Raw genomic sequence first — 19,612 nt, 5'->3', positions numbered from 1 at the left:
TCCCATGCTGCACTGCTCCATCCAATGCATGGGCACCACAGGGCTGTATCCTGTTTGGCATCTTGATGGTGAAGCCTCTCCTGGTTGGGTTTGGATGTCGGTGGAGAGTGAAGCAACAAAGGGGAGGGAAGAATCCTCTGAATGAAATTTATCGAGCAAAAAACTACTGTAAATAACGTTTTGGGTTTTCTTGTCAAATAAAGGTGTCTGTCTTTTTAAAAAAAAAAAATACAAAATGGGCATGCTGTGACTTGTTTTCTAGGTTTCTAGTTGCTTATTAAATCCAGTATTTATAAATCTGGGTTGGGGTAGGCCAGGTGATCCAAAACCTCTTGTTAAAGTTGCAGCAGTTCAGTAAGCAGGATTCACTGTTAAAATGCAGCTCAGATCTGAAAAGTGACCTAATAAAATGGGCATCGGTCCATCTTATCCTCTGCCTTCCATATCACGTTCTGAATTTGCACCATTCTAACAGCCGGGCCAGCATGCTCCTACGGCGAGGTGAGCTGGCCTCATTGCTGTGGGTGGAAAGGGTCTGGCAGTAAGCCAGTCTTGCTCCTGGTAAGCCTGGTAGAAACCTGTTGCCTCCATTGCTGAGCAGGAGCTGTAGTATGGCTGTGTTCTGATAGCTAAAGCTGACAGATGCCCCCAGGCTCCTGGCAGCTGTGGGTCATAGGGGTCTATTGTTTGTCTCTGGCATGGCTCTGAATGAAGCTATTGGGGGCCAGGAAAAGGGCCTAGAGTGAGCTGAACCAGTGAGTCACTGACAAATCATAATCCAACTTCCTACGCTCCCAGCTGTAGAGAGGGAAGCCTTGGGGTGACCAGATGTCCTGATTTTGATAGGGACAGTCCTGTATTTGGGGCTTCTTTTTCTTCTAATATGGTCACTATTACCCCCTACCTCCTGTCCTGATTTTTCACACTTGCTATTGGGTCACTCTAGGAAGCCTCCAGCGTGCAACCCCAGCAGCCTACCAGCCCTAGAGCTCCTGGGGCAGAGAGAGGACAAACAGGCAGCGAGGGCATGCATAGAGCTGCCCTTTCCCATTCTGTGCAATAGTCCCAGGTCCCCTTTTGCCTCAGAACACTGCTCACTAGGCCCAGCACAGGGAAGCAGGGCCAGGCCAGCACTGCTGCTGCTGGAAGATGCCATCTTGGCCCCACAGGGATTGGACCTGAATGTGGCTGAGATGTAGCCTCAGCCTCTATGCTGGCAGAAATGCAGCACTGCAGCCTCCCGCTGAGACAAAAGGGAAATGGCAACAAGCTTGGGTGGGGTGGTTTCTTTCCTCTGCTTCCTCTTTCTGGGTGGATGAAGGGGGTTTCCCTTGGTTTTCAATTACCTAGAAGCAAGGGATGCCTAGGACAAGGGCAACTGGCTTATAAATACTCATGTCCACTGCAGGTGAGAGCTCCAGACTGGCTAATCTGCCTAGGAGCTTATAGTGAATGGGCACTGTGCTGCCTGATTTATCACCTGAACTGCTGCAGAGTGATGTCACTGCTGGTTATGGACCCTGAGCTAAGGCCACATACTACAGCTCAGGAGGGCCAAACCTGTCCTCTGGCCTGGTCAAGACAAAGATCAATGACTGCCCTTGTCCACCAGGCAAGGGCATGAAATGCAGAGTGGGCCCAACTGCATCAGTTCCTTTGCCAGGGCAGAGTCCCAAAGCCCTAAGCCTGCACAGTAGCAGGGAGGGTGAGCAGGGCATGGGAGCCAAGTGGACAACCTGGCAGAGCAACCACTGTAGGGTAAGTAACTCTCAAAGTCATCAGCTCTCTGCTTGGAAGTGGGTGCTGAGGTCCTAGTTCAACAAGGATTGCAGCACAGCCCTACCACAACAGGCCTGTGCTCTGGCAGCCTTAGCTAAGGCCTAGTGCTGGGTAATAGCCTGGCCTGAGCTCCAGGTAAACTTCAGAAACAGGTATGGTGACCAGGTGTCCCAATTTTATAGGGACAGTCCTGATTTTTGGGTCTTTTTCTTATATAGGCTCCTATTACCCCTGGCCTGATTTTTTCACATTTGCTGTCTGTCCACTCTGGAAATCGATGTTTTTCAAGCAGGCAGTTGCAGGTGCTTGTGCCTCAGCAGCGTGTGCTCTAATGCTGCAGTGGAGCTAACCTGGCTACTTGGAACAGGCTCTGACCCAGATTGATTGGCTCTAGCCATCGTAGACAAGGCTATGGGTCAGGTCATTCCCATGCTCAGACAATGCAGGGGGATACCTGAAAGGTTTCACCTTACTAAGAGAGGAGGACAAAGCAGGGGATGTAAATGAACAGATACAATTCCAGCTGGCTCATGGGCAGGAATTTAGGCTAAAACCTGTGAGTCACCTCACAGAGTAAACTCCTCCCAGCTGGCATTGAGCTTCCCTAGAGCCTTTGCTGTAAAAAGCTGAGCCTGGCACTGAGCCTGTTCATTGGAGGAGCTGGCTGGGCCACGTAGGGTGACAAAGGGGTGCAGGAGCTGCTCACGCTAAGTCAGGTGCCGCCCATGGACTGGCTGGAGAGAGGCAATGAGAAGCTAGCCAGCCCCACAAGGGAGCACAACGCCACCAGAAATGCTGAAGAAAGCTGAGGCCAGCAGGGCAGGTGCAGTGTGGGGGTAGGAGAAGGCCACTGGAGCAGTTTGGATGTGGAGAAGATGGTGGATCAGGCCAAGAGCAGCAGAGGGGTGGGGGAGGCAGGAGGCCCCAACATTGGGGGAGCAGAGCTGGTTTGGAGCAGTGGTACAGCCCTTCCATGACATCTCTCTGCTGGGGGTCCATGGGGCTGCTTCTGTGGTATCAGCTGACATTCCCTGACATACAGCAGCTCCTGCCTAAGAGATGGGCCACAGGTCGATTGTGCCCCATTCCTCAGTTCTCACTGACAATGCCCCACGGAACCTCACCTGTCATGAAAAGGACTAGATTTGCCAGTGTTGGTTGGACATAGTCCTGGAGGTTTCATCACATGATATAATCTTGAATTAAAGCTTGCTCTTTAATTCCTGGTAATGCCTGAAGGGTTGGCAATCCTAGAAAAGATTCCAGGTGCAAGTTTGGGGCGGGGTGTGGTAAACATCTATCTCAAATCTGGACTTAGCGTTCAAAATTTGAGTGTTTACTGTGAACCTCCCCCAAGCTTATACCCAGCTTGGATCTAATATCGCTGCCACCAACCAGGATTTTTTTAGGGTTCCTGGTCACCCCGAGTCACCCCAACCTTTCCCTGGGGGACCCCCCCAAGACTCAGAAGTATGAGTCTACCGGCAAAGGAATGATCTCCCCTCCCTCCTCCCTCTCTCTTCGTTGTTCCGCTCTGAGGGGATTGATGCAATCTCTTTACATGACAATACCAAGAAACTGGTCTCCGTCTCTCCAAAGAGACAAGCCTTAAGCACCAGGGAACAGAGCTGATTCTTTTCTTTTCCCATAACTTTTCCCGCCTGGGACAATAACAGGAACCCACAGAGCATGGGCTTTTCCCTCCCCACCCCAGCCTGTCACAGAGGTAACAGAGCTCTGGCACAGAAATTCCTTCCCCGTTGCCTCACTAGGAAAAGAAACTTCCACAGTTTTTAAAAGAAAACTTTATATAAAAGAAAGAAAATACAAACAATAATACTGCATAAGAGATCAATACAGGCTCTTGCTTATAAGAAAATATGAATAAACAGTCTGATTAAAAGATAGCCCAATTAACCAGTCCAGCAAATCAACACCCATGTAAATACAATTAAAGCACATCACAGCCGATTATTTGTTTTCTTTTGATACTCACACTTGTAGTTAAATATTTGAAAGAAGATGGAGTTAGAAGAAAAGCTTGTTTACTCACAGCCGAGGAAAACAAAAAGACCCCGAGTTTCCAGTTCCCTCCCAGACTTTAAAAAAAATCCAGGTCTTTGATTGGTCCTCTGGTCAGGTGTTTGGTTCCCCCTTTGTTCACCCTTTACAGGTAAAAGAAAATTAACCCTTACCTATCTACTTATGACACGGGGAATTGGGCCAGTTTCAGCCAGTGCAGAGTAGTGCTGAGCTGAATCTTCTTTCCCCCCCTGTGGAAGTGTTTGATGAAAACACAAAAAAAACTTCATAGACTAAAGTCTTAGGCCCGGGTGGCCAACCTGAGCTTGAGAAGGAGCTAGAATTTACCAATGTACATGGTCAAAGACCCACAGTAATATGTCAGCAACTCCCCTCCCCCCCTCGGGGGGAAGAGGAGCGAGGGCACTGCAGGCTCAGGGGAGGAGGGGTGGGGCAGGGCCTGTGGCAGAGCAGTGAGCCCCCCCGGCACATTGGAAAGTTGATGCCTATACAAGGAACTGCATATTATCGTCTGAAGAGCTGCATGTGGCTCGAGCCACAGGTTGGCCTCCCCTGTCTTAAGCCAAAACAACAACAGTGTCCATGGCAAGCAGCCGCTTCCTGTCAAAAACTCAATTTTCTGTTAGCCAAATTATCCTAACTTTCCCTTAGGGTTGGCAACCTTTTAATCCCAAAAACCCAAACACCCTAGTGGCCCCTTGTGGCTGGGTGAAATAATGCCACGTAACCAGCTTAGCATCCTGTCACAGGATCCTTAAAGCTGCCAATGCAAGTACAGGAGGGGCCAATATTACCCCCTAGCTGTGGCTGATTTACTACCCCATGTAGCAAAACTAGTCCTTGAAAGGCCCAAACACTCCAGGTCTCTCTCACCCACTGCACACTGACAGTCTCCAATTTCAGTCCAGCAACATGCCTTGTACCCCCAGCTCCAGCCGTTCCTGGGTTTTACCCTTACGAAAGCTGCCACCCCAGCCCTTGCAGAGGGGGTCCTGCCCAGGCTTCCCTAGCTCTGCAAGTTAGCCCCTTCACTGCTCTCCTTCGGCCTCCTGGCCACCATTCCTCCAGCTACAGCTGCCACAGTTCATAACTACCCTCATTACAGCCCCGCTACGCATCGCATGCTGGCTGCTCTGTACAGTGCGATGGCACGTTCATGCCAGGCCAGCACACAAAGAAATCAGACATTTGCTTTCATCTGCAGGGAATGCTGAGGGAGGTGACACTGGGACAGGGGGAGCGTCAGCCTCGACTTCTGCTTCAAAGATGGCCGTGTGCAAGGGGGGGGTGTAGTAGGGCAGGACCGGGGCTCAACCCTCCTACACGGGGGGTGGAGGGGAGCCACACCGGCTCACCGCACTCCATCGGCCTGGGGCCTGCCCCTTGCTGGGGTGCCGAGGGAACTGGCAACCGTTAGTAGAAGGCCCTGTCCCAGTGTCAGTCGGGCTGGGCACGAAGCCAGGAGTCTATATAGGCCCAGGCCCTTGGACGGGGTGGGGCAACACACACAGTTAGGCTCAGGCCTCGCAGCAGGGCTGAGCGAGAAGGCAACCACTGTAGATGGTCTCCTCAGGCAAAAGAGAGGGGGAGTCTGCCACCCTTAAAGGGGTGGCAGGGGGAACGCAGGCCCTCCCACTCCACTGCGCTCCAGCCCGGGGCCCTAGCCGCGGTCAGCGCCGCTGACGGTCAGTGGGGGATCCTGACCGAAACACACTGACATGGGCTCAGGCGAGTCTGCAGCCAGACAGGAGTCAGCTGCCCCCGGGCCACTTCCAACCTCCCCCTCACTGGGTACCTGCCCTTCGCCAGTGTCGTCCGGGGGGTCCCAAACCATGGGTTCCTCAGCAGGCTCGGCGGCGGGCGGCCCGGTCCAGTCCTCAGGGTACCGGGGCTCGGGCGGCCCGGTCCAGTCCTCAGGGTACCGGGGCTCGGGCGGCCCGGTCCAGTCCTCAGGGTACCGGGGCTCGGGCGGCCCGGTCCAGTCCTCCACAGGCCGAGCATCAGAGGGCTCAGCCGGCTGCTCTGGGTACTGGCCCCAGGGGAGGTCAGGCCAGTACCCCTCCGGATACCGGGCGCGGGGTAAGTCGGGCCCAGCGAGACCTCGGGCCTCAGCGTCTGCCTTCTCTGGCAGCCTCCTCCTAACTGAGGGCTGGGGCCGGGCTTTTGTACTTCCTGGGGGCAGGGACAGGCAGAGGGGGCCTTGGACTTCCGGTCCCGCCTCTTGACTTCCGGGGGGGCTGGGACAGGCAGCAGGGCCTTCGCCCGGGGTCGCAGCTTCTCTGGCCTATTCCCTTCAGGAGCGTGGGGGAGGGGGGGCCCCTCGCTACAGGGGGCCTTTTAAGATGCTGAATTTGGCAACTGCGCAAGATTTCTCATGAGGCCTTTCTGACAAAGGCAGCGAGCATCCTAGGCGTCACAGTCATGCAGCAAACCTCAGCCACCAGGCATGGAAACTAGGCATGTGGACTAAGATGAGTCCCAGGGCCCTGCGTAAGTCCAGTACACACCCTCATCTAAATCCTTAGCCTGCTAGCTGTGACAGAAAGACACTTAAGTAGCAAAACGTTATAATTGTGTGGCCCAAAAGAAGTGACAGCTGCATTAGCACAGCAATACATTTGGTATCACTTCTGGGTGCATGGCTGTGCTCCTCTGATGAGAAACCCAGATAACGAAACCACAGCAAGGGTGCAAGCCCTTTGCAGAGGGTCCACATGAGACTTATGTACCACTTAGGGCCTTTTTAAATAGGGCTGACATAGGATTAAATTGTGCACACGCCCTCGGTCTGGAGGTGAATTTCACCAAAAGTCTGGGACCTCATTCTAGCACAGTATGATCTCTTACTGTGGTGAACCAACCCTCATTAGCACCTGCTCAGAGATTGTATCGTTATTAAAAGATTAGCACCTTAGGGTTTATAAATTACACTTCAGACTATTTGTTTAGCCAGACACTCAAACACTCACTACAATGTTAAATAATTTTTAAGAAAAGTTTAAAGAACCTTAATGTTGCAAAGTCAAGTATTAAGGATGCCTGTGCAACCTTAACTCTGCTCCCTTGTGAGTCTTTCATGTTACATGAGCGCATATTTCCCCTCCTGCTACAAACCTCCTGTTTCTTTCAGTGCGCAGAATGGACAGTGCTCATATTTCTCGTTACGCTCTTCAGTGGAGGGTCCCAGGTCTTATCGACAGCATGCCAATCAAACCTTGCCCTAAATAAAGACTTAGTGATTGCCTCATGGGTTTTGCTACAGCGCTGTCATCGGAGTATCTTACGTCTCGTTCCAAACATTAAGGAGCGTATCTTTAAAGCACTCAGCTGAGTGAGGTGGCATTATTGGCCCCATTTCACACCACGTGATCTGAGGCACTGAGAGATGAACTTCACAGTGGTCATAAGTGCAAGACAATTGTAGGTGTCTAATTTGAGCCACATAGGGCTTGATTTTTCAGTGTACTTAGCATTACCTAGCACATCATATATTCAGCCCCGCCCTCCCACTGACCTCTGTTACAGCTGTGACAGCGCAGCACTTCTGGAACTCAGGCCCCCTGAGTCTCAAATCAGATACACAGAAAATAAACAAACAGTTTGGTTTAAATGACTTGCCGAGAAGGCTGTGGCACATGCAGGGATAGAATCCGGTTCTCCATGGCAGCATTCCAGTGCCTAACTCATGAGACAAGCTTGTCTCTCCCTGAAATTCCTTGCCTTGGTCACTACTCACCCTCCAAGCCTTTGAGGAGTAGTGGGCGCTTGTGTGTGTGTGTCTCTCTGCTCAGGCTGCCCCTCTGGATCCCTGATTCTCAACCTTTGACCTCACTCCCGTCTAGAGTGACCAGATGTCGCGATTTTATAGGGATAGCCCCGATTTTTGGGTGTTTTTCTTATATAGACTCCTATTACCACCCACCACTTGTCCTGATTTTTCACACTTGCTCTCTGGTCACCCTACTCCTGTCCCTGTTTTTTTCATTTGGTGTCCCCAGTATTTAGTGGCAGCCTGCATCTAATGGCTCCTTCTCCTCAGTTGGGGGGTGGGGTGGGGGGAGCAGGGCTCTAGCTTTGGGTAGGCCCAGAGCCAACTGTCCCAATACCCACAAATAGTGCCAACTTCTGACTCACGTGAAGCTGGGTATCCTACAGACAACAACCTCCTTCTGCCACACCCCAGTCCATCCTGTGCATGGAATGCGGGAGCGGCTGTATGGAATTAGAGTTGTATGGGCATCTCCTAACTGAGTGCTTGACTTTGCAGTTTGATTTTCCTTTGATGTGGCTTTTTTGGCTGAAGGGGGAGGGAGACAGACACTGGGCAGTTAGTTTCACAGCTAGTGCAAAGGGCAGGAGAGACACCAGAATCCTGCCTTCCATTCCATGTTCTGTAGGAAAGTGGGCTCTAGTGGTTACAGATGTTTCTGCTTCTACTGTCCCCTCCCCAGCTCCTGCCCTATTCTCTCCTCTGCTGCCATCTAGCAGCTCCTGTGTGTCCCCTGCTCAGGGGTCCCCTTCAGCTTCTATCTTACCCCCCTCTGCTCCTGGTCCTACCCCTGGGTCCCACCCCAGCTTCTCTCCTCTCCTCCCTCTGCTCCTGCCCCTTACCCCCTGTCCTCCTCCTGTGCCTTCCCCAATCTTGCTCTCCCTCCCTCCCCTACTCTGCTCCTCATCTCCTGGCCCTGAAACCCATTCCTTGCTCAGCTGCCCCCCATTTCTCATCTCTCTCTATTTGAGTCAGGCTGGTTCCTCCTCCTCCATGGTGCCTGGGTTCTAGCAAGGGGAGCACTGATAACAGAGGACAGTCTGTCTGCTCTGGTTCCTGGGGCCATGTGTCCCACCTGGTTGCTGGGAAAATGGAGGAACAATTCTAGGGAAAAGTCCTGCTCAGGCCTGGACTGGAGCATGCTGGATCTTCCGCGACTTTAGCTGCCAAACTCTAGCCGGGCTCTCGACTGGAAGCTTTCACTCTGCCAACCTGCATCTATAACATAACATTTTGATGACTTAACTGTGAACAGTATCTCTCCCTGCAGTGATTGCCAGGGCCAACACTTCCAGCACCAGCTAATATTACTCTGTCTTCCCTGTGCAGGGCTGGAACCTTTGGCTCCAATGAGGCTGCCTGTCTACCCTGGAAATTAGCCCTCATTTTGGACAGTGGTGTAGCTGCATGACCGCAAGCTCCCATAAGCCAGGTAAAGCTACAGGTGGAATTTAACAGTACTTGAAACCTGGGTCCGCTGCATCAGTGCAAGTAGCATCTTTGCCCAGCTACGCCAAAGCTTTGCCCCAGTATAAGCACGCTGATGACTGAAGTGGGAGCTAATTCACCATGTAGGCCAGGCCTAGAGCTCCCCTGGATGTAGCATCCAGTGGGGGACAGCCACCGGCATTTTGTTTGCTAAATTCCTTAGTATAGACCCAGCCCTCAGGTGAAATGATGGGTTTGCCCTCCAGCTGCTACCACTGTTTAGCTGGAGCACGGCTAGGTTAGCAGGGCAGCAACAGCCACATTTCCAGCAGAAAAAAATGGGGGGGGGGGGCGGGTTCTGTTTTAAATGGAAGTTTCAAATTGGCATTACATAGCAGAATGCAGGCCAAACTGCAGATCCGCAATCTTTTCTGCAGGGGTTTTGCATAGGACGCTGCTGTGTTTTTACAATGAGCTAGTGCAGGAGTTCTGAAGGCCATTCAGCTGCTTGTTCAGGGAAAGCCCCTAGTGGGCTGGGCCAGTTTGTTTACCTGCCGCGTCCGCAGGTTTGGCCGATTGTGGGTCCCACTGGCCGCGGTTCTCAGCTCCAGGCCAATGGGGGCTGCAGGAAGGGCATCCAGCATGTCTCTGGGCCCACACCGCTTCCTGCAGCCCCCATTGGCCTGGAGCAGCAAACCGCAGCCAGTGGGAGCCGCAATTGGCCTAACCTGCGGACGCGGCAGGTAAACAAACTGGCCCGGCCCGCCAGGAGCTTTCCCTGAACAAGTGGCGGACCAGCTTTGAGAACCACTGAGCTAGTGCCAGTCTCTCTCATGCCAAAATTTGTCATGGCAGCAGCAGCTCCTGATGTGACAGAGGACTCAATGCAGGCCAACCAGAGAGAACAAAGATGGACAGGGTTGTAACTTCCTGGCAGATACCCCATGCCTCCCTAGTTGTGATTGTTCTTTTTTTTTTCCAGGTCTCCTTTCTCTGCACTTTCTCTCCACAGCCACAGGCAAAAGCTCCTGGACAGGTTCACACCCCCCTTTCTCTTAGGTAGTGCTTATTTACGCTTCCATTAATGGTAATTGAAGGGTGAGTTCAGACTCAACCCAGATCAAGCTTACACCCTGCTCAGAACACATTCTTCTCCGTTCTAAATTCTAAAGCTTGGGGACTTGCATTTTTTGTTGTTGGCATAATCCAGATCCCTTTGCCACCTGCCCCCGCGGCACCCCCGTTCTTGCTAGGTGAGAGTTCCAGCTAGCATGCTGGAACACAAGCATGTAAGAGTTTCAAGCCCTTGCGCAGGCAAGCAGGAGAGGGCAAGATCTAGGCTGCTGGAATGAGGCCAGAGCTGGCCCAGCTCCCTTGTTTCCAAGGAGCCCAGGCTACTTCTTAGAAGGGAGTCTAGAATAAATTCAAGCTGGCACCTTCTTCTTTAGTTCTGCCTGCTGAATTGTGGCGCTGATCCTTGAGTAATGCACAGGGCTCTTGTGAAGTAGGAGCCTTTGGAAGCAAGTGAAGCCACTCTCCACCACCATCAAGAAGGCAGGCAGGTGACAGGGAATAAGCAATGGCAGGAGCAGTAACAACACAGGGCAGAATTTGCATCATACGTGGCCCGCCTCAAGAGAGTCTTAAAGCCAATGGGCAAAGCTCTACGGCCCCTCCCTGCCCTTCACCACTCACATGCCCATGGTTTAACAAAACTTAGAAGAGCAGGGCGAGGGCAAGCGTAGGAGAGCTAGGAAACATTCCACTGGGCAAGGGCTGCCCTCTGCAGCTGGGAGCAGGGCAGCCAAGCCAGCAGCAGCCCATACCCGGCATGCAATGTTGAGACTTCTCAACGGATACATTAGGACCCCGATGACTCCCTTCCCAAACAAACCCCTGTGAATTATAGAGAGATGATGGCTGGTGAGCCTGGCACGCTCCAAGCAGAGGGCCAAAAGCTGATGAGCGAGCTAAGTGAGAGGCTCAGTGTTCTCCCCTTAGAGGGAGGCTGACTTCCAGAAGACAACTCTTCCAAGTAGAGAAGCAGGGTTCAGGGCATCTCAGTAGTTAGTTGATGCTGAAGCCTTGAGGCCAGACGAAGCTTAGCTCCTGGCAGTGAGAGACCGAGGAGGGCATGATGGGAACAGCAGCCATGTTATGAGAGCAGATCCCTACAGCTGACATGCCAGGGTATTAAGCTTTGGCAACGCCTCACCCGGACTGGCTAGACACCTTGTTCTACTACAGTAGAAACTCAAAGATATGAACACCAGAGTTACGGACTGATCAGGCAACTGGATACCATGTGAAACCGGAAGTAACCAATCAGGCACAAACAGAGACCTGCCCCCCCCCCCCCCCCCAAAAAAAAAGCAAATACGGTAGGTAAATCTGGGCTGCCTGTCCCCACCCCCACGTGCAGGGCAGCCACTGACAGCTAAGAGGGGAAGACGCGGGGGCTGCCAGCCCAAGGCAGCTGGAACCAGTAGAGCACGAGCAGTGCAGGGGTCTGCACCTCTTTCACCCCTTTCTCCCCCCACCAGGAGGGAGACATGCTGTTTTCACCTCCTCTCCCTGGCGCAGGACGGACACAGATGCCAGGAGGGAGACAAGCTTGCAAACTCAGTCGGACCCAGGGAAAGAAGTTGCCTGCAAGGAAGCTGCTGATGCATGAGAAGGGAGCTCAGCTGCTGCTGAAGCCTGGCCTGGTGTGTCAGCTGCTGGGTCTGGAGCCCGAACTGCACTTTGTTCAGAGTTACGAACATTTCAGAGCTATGGACACAACCTCCATTCCCGAGGTGTCTGTAACTCTTAGGTGCTACTGTATATAACAGCCTTGGAGTATGCCCAGGAGTGCCAAGATTTAAGGGCTTTGACGCCCGCATTGTTTACTACTAAGATTGTTTCCATGGAAACAGAATGTTCATTTCTGAAATGAATCTGCTTTGGAAGGCCTACCCCCCACCCGCAGTTGCAATCCTGTGTCCCCATCCCACCTGCAATGTGACAGAAGAGCGAAGTAGGGTGACCAGATGTCCCAATTTTTGGGTCTCTCTCTTATATAGGTTCCCCCATATAATATATATTATATTACCCACCACTCCCTGTCCCGATTTTTCACATTTGCTGTCTGGTCACCCTAGAGTGAAGGCTATGTCTCTCTGGGGTGTGCCTGGAGGAGGAGGAGGAGGAGGAGGAATAAAGACCATTTCAAGGATGTGTTTGCAGCAATAAAACCACAGGCCAGAACAAGAACAGGACTCTGCAGTTGGAACTGGGAGCAGGGTAGCATAGAGGACTCCTGACCTGGGCCCATACAAGAAAGAGGCAGAAAAGGAGACTGGGGAAGCAGTGAAATTGCTGAAGTTCCACAGATTTGTTCTGAACAAACCCAGTCCTCCACTTTCTATCCTGCAGCTGGGGGGTAGACAGCCCCCTCTCAGAGCATTTACTGTTCTAGCATCAAGCTATTGAACATCGAGAAACACAACATGGCCTCAGCTGAGCAGTCTGGGGATCTTTGCATCATGCAGAGCTATCCTACAGTAGGCTAGAGGCCCCTATGTGCTCTGAAATGTTTCCTACTGTCCCTACCCCGCCACAGCTTCTGTCAGCCTTCAAGGACATGTCTTGAGTCTCTTGGTGGGTGACAGAACAGGTTCTCTGATAGTCTTCCCCACCAGTTAGCCCCCCAGAGAGCTCATTGCCATGGATGCCGGCCTAAATGGCTGTGGATCATGCTCAAAACATCAGGGAGTTCAGGGCATGTGATCAGCAAAGGAGCAGCGCCTCAGTCTCAGTTAGCTGGAGCTACTGCAGTCCCTGCTGATATTGATGCCACGGCATTACCAGGAGCTCTGCCAGCTGCGAGAGGGTAAATACCTGTTTGTGTATTCATCTCTGTCTCTCTCTCCACCACTGCAGCAGCCCAGGCTTGCTCCCTTTCCTTGTGGCTCATCTCTACTTGCCACTCCTTGGTCTGCCAAGTCTCTTCTTCTTTGTGCTCTGCCTTCCTCTGGTGGCTGTCTGGGGCACACAGTCGACCATGATGCAGTTCTGCGGGGACCTGGAATCCTACTTTTGCTGTCTCTGACTCAAGGAATAGTTTCACCACACCACACAATTTGAACAACACTAACCCACAGAAACCTTCCTACCAATGCTACAAGATGAAAGATTCTGCATGGACTCCTCCTGACGGTCAAAACAATAGACTGGACTTCTATGCAGATGCTTCTGCCGACGTGCATGAGCTGAAATTGTGGAAAAGCAGCATCACTTGCCTCATAACCTCAGCCATGCAGAACACGCCTTCCCCAGCCTCAGAAACAACTCTGACATTATAATCAAAGAGGCTGCCAATGAGGTGCTGTAGTCACCATGAATTGGTTGGAGTATGAACGAGAGGCTGCTAGGCAAATCGCTGACACCACATTCTACAGGTCATTACCTTCTGATCCCACTCAAGGGTACCAAAAAAACCTGCACCATCTGCTCAAGAAACTCCCAGAAGGAACACATGAACAAATCTAGACAGAGCACCGACCAGGGGTATTCTATTTGCTACCCAAGATCCATAAACCTAGGAATCCTGGATGCCCCATCATCTCAGGCATTGGAACCCTGACAGCAGGATTGTCTGGCTACGTAGACTCTCTTCTGAGGCCCTGTGCTATCAGCACTCCCAGCTATCTTCACGACACCACTGACTTCCTGAGGAAACTACAATCCATTGGTGATCTTCCAGAAAACACCATCCTGGCCATTATGGATATTGAAGCCCTCTACACCAAAATTCCACACAAAGATGGACTACAAGCCATCAGGAACAGTATTCCTGATAACGTCACAACAAACCTGGTGGCTGAACTTTGTGACTTTGTCCTCACCCACAACTATTTCAGATTTAGGGACGATTTATACCTTCAAGTCAGTGGCACTGCTATAGGTATCTGCATGGCCTCACAGTATGCCAACATTTTTATGGCTGACTTAGAACGCTTCTTCAGTTCTCGTCCCCAAGTGCCCTACTTTACTTGGGCTACATTGATGACATCTTCATCATCTGGATCCATAGGAAGGAAGCCCTTGAAGAATTCCACCTGGATTTCAACAATTTCCACCCCACCATCAATCTCAGCCTGGACCAGTCCACAGAAGAGATCCACTTCCTGGATACTACAGTACACATAGGTGATGGTCACATAACCACCACCCTATACTGGAAACCTACTGATCGCTATACTTACCTACATACCTCCAGCTTTCATCCAGACCACATCACATGGTCCATTGTTTACAGTCAAGCCCTCAGATACCACCACATTTGCTCCATTCCCTCTGACAAACACCTATAGGCTCTCTATCAGGCATTCTTAAAACTACAATACCTACCTGAGGAAGTGAAGAAACAGACTGACAGAATCTGAAGGGTACCCAGAAGTCACCTACTACAGAACAGGCCCAGCAAAGAAAGTAACAGAATGCCACTAGCCATCATCTACAGCCCCCAACTAAAACCTCTCCAGTGCATCATCAAGGATCTACAACCTATCCTAAAGGAAAATCCCTCACTCTCACAGACCTTGGGAGACAGGCCATTCCTCGCTTACAGACAGTCCCCCAACCTGAAGCAAATACTCATCAGCAACTACACACCACACAACACAAACACTAACCAAGGAACCAAACCCTGCAACAAACCCCGTTGCCAACTCTGTCCATATATCTATGCAAGGAACACCATCGTAGGACCCAACCACATCAGCCTCACCCTCACCCTCAGGGGGGCTCATTCACCTGCACATCTACCAATGTGATATGTGCCAGCAATGCCCCTCTGCCATGTACATTGGCCAAACTGGACAGTCTCTACGCAAAAGACTAAATGGACACAAATCAGACATCAAAAATTGTAACATTCAAAAACCAGTAGGAGCGCACTTCCATCTCCCTGGACACTCAACAACACTTAAAAGTGGCAATTCTTCAACAAAAAACCTTCAAAAACAGACTCCAACAAGAAACTGCAGAACCTGAATCTGCAAACTTGATGATGCATCAAATTAGGCCCAAATAAAGACTGGGAGTGGCTGAGTCACTACGAAAAATAATTTTCCCTCTGTTGATACTCACCCCTTCTTGTCAACTGTTGAAATGGGCCACATCCACCCCAACTGAATTGCCTCGTTAGCACTGACCCCCTCATGTGGTAGGCAATTCTCATCTTTTCATGTGCTGTATAGTTATACCTGCTTACTGTATTTTCCACTCCGTGCATCTGATGAAGTGGACTGTAGCCCATGAAAGTTTATGCTCAAATCAATTCGTTAGTCTCTAAGGTGCAACAAGGACTCGTCATTTTTAACTGATACAGACTAACACGGCTATCGCTCTGAAACCTGTCTTAAGAGGTTAAGCTCATCACTTAGAGACCACAGGCTCTCTGTGCACTGGCATTGCATGCAGCATGACGGGGCCCCTATCCTGACCAAGGCCGCTAGGTAATACCTCGACCATTAAATAATCCTGATATAACCCTGCTCCTCCTCCCCCAAGGATTAACCCCCACCCCCCAGGAATCCTTTAATTGCTGGATATTGGAGGAGGAAAATGGTGGATAAAGGGATGGACTGTTGCCAAGCAACTATAAATCACTCGTCCTTTCATGTTTAGCAATCTCACAAAGGACATTCCCATCAGGTACTGTTTCAGCAGAATGCATGCCAGGGGTGTCTGTCTTTGGGGTCCTCCGTGGGGCACCAGGCTTTCCAAAGGAAGAGTGCATGGGGCAGATGGAGTGAGCCTGTGAGCTGGTCCCGATGCTCTCTGCATGGAGCAGAGGGTGGGGTGGGGTTTGACTATCATTTACGTGTACCGGTTTACACTGCAGATTATCTCCTAGTCAGGTTTCAGGAAGAAGCCAAGCGATTGCTCTTCAAATACACAATAGCTCATTGAGGAAAGGTTGGCTGGGACTCTCCCCCTCAGAATGTTCTCTGTTCACTAACACGGATGTTATGGGGTTTAAGGCCTTCCTAGAAGCAGCTGATCCTCCCCCTCTTTGAAACGTACTCAGCACGGAGCACGCCTCTCTTAAAGGACAAAGCAGGAACAGAAAACTAATGGTAGTGATCAGAAATGCTGTGTGGTGGTGGTAGGCTTTTGCAAGGACCCAAGGAGCGGCCACTCAAAGTCACCCACTGACAGAACTGTCCCTACAGGATGTATCAGGTAGGAGGAAGGTTGCCAATCCTCCAGGTTTGGCTTGGAGTCTCCTGCAATCGGCATCGAACTCCCGGTGACTATTGAAAGCAAGGCAGGAGATTTCAATAGGCTATTTTAAGAAAATGACATTATGTCATGTTGGAAAAAAAAAGATCACCCAAAATAGCTTCAGACAGAGTTGGCAACTCTAGGTAAGAGCTCATACGGATTTATTTTCTTTAATCACATACTCACTGGGACTCCCCTTGGAATGTCTGTTGTTGTCCAATGTTGAAAGGGAGACACAAGACAAGATGGAGGCACTGACCTGATAGGAGTAAATAAAGGAAGGCAACCGACTGCTCTGTGTCTCAGGAGATGACAATTGGACCCTGATACGAGCACTCTCACCGCAGGAGCCCTGCGTGACGGCGACAAGGCACTGAATGGAGGAGCAGCGCACTGCAAATTTCTCTCACTGAGAGGGGCACTGCATGGGGAAGGGATTCAACAGCTGTGCAGCTGGGGGTTCAATTCCCCTTTCCCTGTTGCATGCAGGACTGTGGCACCAGGCAGCAAGAATATGGTGAAATAGCACAGAGGACACCGTCACCTGGCTTTGAGGGGCTCATTCAGCCTCCAAGGAGGATGACACCGTTCATATCCTCATCCCAGCTCACAAAGAGTCTGGGGGATGCTGGAGGGCAGGGGAAAATCCCTCGTTGAGACAGCTGCAGTTTCCTTCTCACTTTGACTCATGCAATAGATAAGAGAAGGGGGTTACAAGCCTGAGTGAGGCCCAGGGGGGTATGCCACTGGGCATCGCACCATGCAAGGGCCTCTCTTTGGCCCTACAAGAACACCAGAAGCATATGCCCAAGCACGGGCCATGTGTGTCTGCTGCAGCCCAGGACGCTTTGAAGGCAGTTGCAGGAAGATTTACCACGCATCACTTGCCTACATCAAGCAGCTGTAGCAGAAGCATCATGGTCCTCAAGGACAATGATATAGCTAGAGATAGCGAGCCACAAAGCAGTGCAGTGCATGGCAACACACTGACACAAACCACAGTGCAATCCCAGTGCAACGCATTGCAGTAGCAGCTTGACTAGATGATCTCTTGGAGGTCCCTTCCAACCCTGATATTCTGTGATTCCCTGTGATCATAATCATCCCTGATTCCCTGTTCTTTCTAAAGCCCAGAGGGCATGCTTAATCCAGTGGGAGAGGCCAGTGCTGGCCTCAGAGAGGGGACAATTGACATGGATGGCACATGGGGACCAGGCAGGTCCCCTCTTGAGCCTTGCCAATACCAGCTAGCACCTGGCATCTTAGATGCATACCAAGTATTTGGAATGATCTGGAGGTTCACTTGGCAGGTCATCAGGATTGGCTGCACCAGTGACTTATAACCTTCCCTAGTGTACATGTGGGGTAGGGTTGACCCCCCAACGCATTAGCCCTGCTCTCATCCCACCACGGATGGGGTGGAGGTAAGGCCCATCCCTATGTGTTCCAAGCTGGTCTAGACCCAGGCTGTCTCCTCCTCCGTTCGCATAGTCAAAGCTCCAGAGGTCCAGGCCTGGCTCACGTAGTGTTCACCCTTTGAGACTGGCCACCCCTTCCCCACAGTGGAAAGACACTTGGAGAGCATGGCCTGGGTACTGTACAAGGGAGGTGGGAGGTGGTGAGCTGCAATAACTCAGCTCTGGAGGCCCAGCTTCTCTCGCTGCCCTGGAGAAGGCTGTGCAATAGCAGGGAAACTTGTCCCCCATTCTGATGGTCTTTCCCTTGGTAGCTGAGGCTGTGCTGGAGAGCTCTGCTAAGCTGCTGTCCTCCATCTTCATCCCTGAGTGAAGGGATCCACTAGTGCCAGCCCTGGGCCACCTGGAGCAGATTAAGCTCAAGCAGCACCACCCTTGCTGCCAGCCTTCGAGCCAATGAGCCCGGCTACTGCAGCAGGTCACAGCATCTCTGCCCAGGCACAAGCAGGGCCTGCACTTTCTCCCCTCTCCTGCATCCTGGTTGGGATGCACTTCAGCCCAATTGAGGTGAAAAACCCAGAGCAGGAATTGCATCCTGGGTAGGAAGGAAACTTGGAGAGAACAAGGATCAATGGTCTCAAGTTGCAGTGGAGGAGGTTTAGGTTGGATGTTAGGAAAGACTTTTTCACTAGGAGGGTGGTGAAGCACTGGAATGGGTTAACTAGGGAGATGGTGGAATCTCCTTCCTTAGAAGTTTTTAAGGTCAGGCATGACAAAGCCCTAGCTGGGATGATTTAGTTGGGGATTGGTCCTGCTTTGAGCAGGGGGTGGGACTAGATGACCTCCTGAGGTCCCTTCCAACCAGGGCCGGCGCTAGGATTTCTGACACCCTAGGCGCCGGGACATTTCGCCGCCCCCCCATGCGGGTCTCCGGTCTGCGAGCTGCCGCAGGCAATGCCTGCCACAGGTCCACCAGAGCCGCGCCCTGACCCGGGAGGGCCTCCACTCCCCGGCTGCCGACCGCCGCGGCGGCTCCCTGACCCGGGAGCGCCCCGGGCTGCCGGACCACTGCGGTGGCTCCCTGACCGGGGGACGCCCTGGTTGCCTGGGCCGCCGTCGCGGCTTCCTGACCCGGGGCGCCCTGGGCTATTGCCGCGGCTACGCGCTGACCCCGGGGGCACCCTAAGCTGCCGGGCTGCCGCGGCTGTGCGCTGACCCCGGGGGTGCCCTAAGCTGCCCGGCTGCAGGCAGCTGCTGCCACCGGCAGCTCAGACTACGCAGCGGCCGCTGCAACCATTTAAAAAATTTTGGGGGGGCGCCGCTTTTTGGTGCCCCCAAATCTTGGCGCCCTAGGCAACCGCCTAGTTCGCCTAAATGGTTGCACTGGCCCTGCTTCCAACCCTGATATTCTATGATTCTATATGACATATCCAAGGTCAGTGTGGATCTTGGATTAGGCCAGCCCAGAAGATCAAGTGAGTGACTATTGTCGTGTGGGGAATGTCCCACTCCTTGAGACATGCTACTGATCTGTCTTGCACCCACACCACACCAAGGGGAGGGTACAGCGTTAGCCCTGTGCCTCGTTGCCATGCACAGTGTGGGGTACATCTGCTCGAACAGAGCCAACACTTGGGCGAGTAAATGCTCTGGTTCTACCTTTTGGTGGGCAGGGCCGTTCTTCCCCTTACTGGTAGGCAGTTTAGCAGTGTGCTGGTAGACAGGGAGGAGTTAAATGGCACTTCTCCATACTCAGTTTTTGGTTGTCCTGGGCTGCCCGACACGTAAATATTCTCCCTAAGAGATGGTAGAAATTCCCTGCTCTGCTTTACTGAGGCAGGAGTTGTTCTGCTAGAGTTGCAGAGTTCCCTCTGTGACATTGCACTCTAGATGATTTTATAAA

The sequence above is a fragment of the Chelonoidis abingdonii genome, chromosome 14 (assembly GCF_003597395.2).
Source record: "Chelonoidis abingdonii isolate Lonesome George chromosome 14, CheloAbing_2.0, whole genome shotgun sequence".
In the NCBI taxonomy this organism is placed as follows: Eukaryota; Metazoa; Chordata; order Testudines; family Testudinidae; genus Chelonoidis; species Chelonoidis abingdonii.
Note: the sequence above shows the minus strand (reverse complement) of the source record.